This window comes from Protopterus annectens, chromosome 2.part0 (assembly GCF_019279795.1).
Source record: "Protopterus annectens isolate FY-2018-M chromosome 2.part0, PAN1.0, whole genome shotgun sequence".
In the NCBI taxonomy this organism is placed as follows: domain Eukaryota; kingdom Metazoa; phylum Chordata; order Ceratodontiformes; family Protopteridae; genus Protopterus; species Protopterus annectens.
In genome coordinates, this window is record NC_056728.1 from 429,887,359 (window position 1) to 429,891,671 (window position 4,313).

Sequence of the window (4,313 nt, forward strand, 5' to 3'; positions counted from 1 at the left end):
TCCCTGTGGGACACCACTTGTGACTGGCTTTGAGTCTGACATTGCTCCAGCGATTTTAACTTTATGGGTTCTGTCCTTTAGCCAGTTTGCAACCCATCTAGTGACATAAGGGTTTACGTTTAAGCTGTTGAGCTTATCTATGATGCCTGAGTGGGGTATTGTGTCGAAGGCCTTAGCCAAGTCCAGGTAGGCTGTATGGACTGCTTTGCCCTCATCAATGGCTCTAGTGACTGTTTCGAAAAAGTCAACCAGGTTCAAAAGGCAGGATCTGCCCTTTACAAAGCCGAACTGGGTGGGGTCAAGTGTCTGTAGGTCCCCTATGTCTCTGTTTATGACTTCCATAATGATTCTTTCCATAGCTTTGCAGACCAGGCTGGTTAAGCTTATGGGGCAGTAGTTTCCAGGGTCTGTAGAGGCACCCCCTTTGTGGAGTGGGACCACTGTTGCTGTACGCCAGTGTTCAGGTACATATCCCGAAGTAAGGCTAAGGTTAAATAGCATTTTTATGTGTGGGTTTAGCTCCTCTTGGAGTTCACGTAACACGCAACCCGGGATACCGTCAGGTCCCATTGATGCTGTGTTTTTAGCTTTGTTTAGGGCGGTTCTCACTTGAACATCTGAGATGACAGGGAGATTACATTCAGCTGGGATAAGTATTTCTTCTTTTGGGGGTGAGGGAGGGGAGAAATTTGCACTGAACCTGTCAGCCAGAATATCTGTGGGTTCAGTGTATTTTTTGTTGTTGTGAACCAACTCTGAGCATATCTGAGGGTTTCCGCCCAGGTTTCTAACATAGCTGAAGAAGGCTTTGTGGTTATCTTTAGTGTCCTTAGCGATTTTTCTCTCAAATGTGGCCTTGGATGTTTTTATGAGAGAACGTAGTTTTCTGCTAATGTTGATCAGAGATGTCTTCCCTTCATGGGATTTTGCTCTGACGTGCAGTAGCTTCCTTCTTTTGTTATACAATTTGTTAATGGCTGAGGTCCACCAGACAGGACGCTTGCCTTTGGTGGAGAGGGACTTGAATTTATTTTGGATTGCATGATCCATGCATTCTTGGAGATGTCCATAGAAAGCATTTGTGAAGGATTCGGCATTGTGGGATGTGGTATCCACTGGTACAGTAGGCTTAAAGGATACCATCTCAGTCTTAAGAAGAGTGAAGTCTGCTTCTGAGAAGTTTATCACTGTGGTCTTTTGTGCTGGGGGTGGAGGTGGGATATGTACATCCAGGGTGATTAGTTTGTGGTCAGATCTCACTAGTGAGGGGTATACTTCCAGTGTGGAGCATTTTGTCCCCATGTTTGTGATGATCAGGTCTAGTATATTATCTCCCCTATATATATATATATATATATATATATATATATATATATATATATATATATATACCTATCTGTCTTCACCTTATAAAAAGGCCCTTCAAGGTAGTTAGCCTAGTATTCACCTATAAACCCATATATATATATATATATATATATATATCAATAAATATATATATATATATATATATATATATATATATATATATATATATATACATACATACATATATAGGTTTACTATTGCTTGTGCGACTGCAATATGCTGAAAAACAGAATGTCGAACGCACAAGCACTTTTGTACCAGATAGTCGACTCCACTTATGCGAATGCACAACTGCATTCGCATAAGTGGAAAGCGACTATCTGCACGGAGATCACGGTATAGTGAGGAGTGGAAATTCATCCACATCCCCACTGTAGTGCGATCTCAGAGTTAGAATATATAAGTAGGGGGGTGTGGTGGGCGAAGCCCCCCACACGGGGGGTTTAGGGGGGCTTGCCCCACTGCAAAAACATGATAGCTGTATAGGAGTTTGATTTCTATCAGCTCCTATACAGCTATCACATGGTGGTTTCGACAACAATGTCGAGTCAAATGCGTCGAGCATTTGGTTCGACGTTGTGAAAGGTTTTTTTTTTTTTTACTTTCAGTATTATCATTCGTTTATTTGAACGGAAAATGTTTTTCCGTTCGAATAAACAATAGTAAACCATATATATATATATATATATATATATATATATATATATATATATATATACATACACACACACACATATACACACACACACACACACACACACACACACACACACACACACACACACACACACACACACACACACACACACACACACACACACACGTGACTGTGGTGCTTGTGTGTTTTCCATTCCTAGATGAATTTATTTTGTCTTCCTCCCAAAAACATGCTATTTGAATTGGCTACTCTAAACTGCCCATGGAAATACTGTTTTTACCGTTGCATTTTTAACCTGAGTTGTGCCTGGAAATGAACCAGTTAAAACAGATTTTGTCTTGTTCTGTAAGCTTTCTGTAGTGTCTGTGTAAAAGAAACTCTTCTATATGAATTTTTAGGTACACTGATTGTTAGTTAAGGAGTGATGCATAAATGCAGCAGCACCGTGTTCTTTTGGTATTGCTCTAGAAGAATGTAATGTATTCCCTAAGAATCCTGGGACAAGTGTTTGTAATGGGTGTTGCAGAAATCAATTCATATATTTTTCATTCAGATAAGGTCTGATTCAGCACAAGGCAACCTGTACAGCTGCCCAGGGATTGGATCTGGCTGGAGGGACCCATAAACATTTTAAAAAGAAAAAGAGAAACAAAAAATAAAAGATTCTGTTCCACCCACATTTGCCAATCCTGATTAATCGGGTCCACTGGACTTCTCTGATTTGAGGGAAATAACAGTTCCAATTTCTTCTCTTTCATTGCCGCAAATGTAGATCCATGAGAGATAGAGACTTCTTGGAGCTGTCATCACAAATTAAAACACAGTAGTGTGGTCTCTCTGAAAAACCTGAGCTGCCAGGTTGGAGTAAAATGATGAGAAAAGCTTAGTTTGTGTGTGTGTGTATGTGTGTGTGTGTGTGTGTGTGTGTGTGTGTGTGTGTGTGTGTGTGTGTGTGTGTGTGTGTGTGTGTGTGTGTGTGTGTATGTGTGTGTGTGTGTATACATTATACTCTGTCTGTACTATGATGTGTGTATGTACATTCTGATTTTGGTGGATCTCTTAAAATGTTTAATTTACTAGTAAATCATCGAAGATTACAGTCGGTCAAGCTTCATTGCTCTTATTGTTCTGAAAATCAGAATCACATTTATTTGCCAAGTATGCATGCATACAAGGAATTTTCTGGTTTCAGTGGCTCCAAGTATGAATTACATAAATGACATACATACAACTATTAAGAACAAGACAAACGACATACATGCAACTATTAAGAACAAGACAAAAAAGTAAATATACATATACATATACATACAAGGTGCAAAGTGCAACTCGTAAGAAATACTGTAATAAACTCTGAAAGAAACAAGTATTAACAATATGTAAACAATACTACAGAATCCTCGGAGGCTTGGGAAAAAGAATACTCCAACCTAGTAAGCTGAGTTAACCATTTATGAACTTCATGGCCTGCAGAAAAAACTGTTCTTATACCTGTTTGTTTTGGTGTGTATTAATCTATAATGCCTGGCTGATGGTAATAGTTCAAAAAGATGTTGCCCTGGATGTGAAGGGTTGGTGATTATCTTTCTTGCCCTTTTCATGACTCTGGAATAGTACAGGTCCTGTAAGGAGGGCAAACTAGCACCGATGATATTTTTAGCAGACCTGACTATTCGATGTAACCCTTTTGTCATGATTAGACAGAGATCCAAACCACACTGTTATGGATGAGCTGAGAACAGACTAAGTGACTGCTGTATAGAAGTGAATCAGCAGTTCCTGTGGGAGGTTGAACTTCCTCAGCTGTCGCAGAAAGTACATTCGCTGTTGTGCTTTTTTTATGATGGACCCTACATTGGTCTCCCACTTCAAGTCCCGGGAGATTATAGATCCCAAAACCTTGAAGGATTCCACAACTGACACAGCAGTATTAAATATAAAGGGGAGATAATATTGTAGTACCACTCTTAAGTCCACTGTCATCTCCACAGTTTTAAGTGTGTTCATTTCCAGATTATTCCGATTACACCAAGGGCCAGCTGCTCAATCTCCCATCTGTATGCAGACTCATCACCACTCCTGATGAGCTTGATGAAAGCTGTATCATCTGTGTATTTAATACGTTTGACAGAGGGGTCCTTAGAGGTGCAGTGATTAGTGTAGAGGGAGAATATCAGTGGGGAGAGCAGCTATCCCTGGGGTGCACCTGTATTGATCGTGTGATAGCTAGATGTAAATTTCCCCAGTTTCACCTGCTCTTTCCTATTGGTTAGAAAATTGGTGAGCC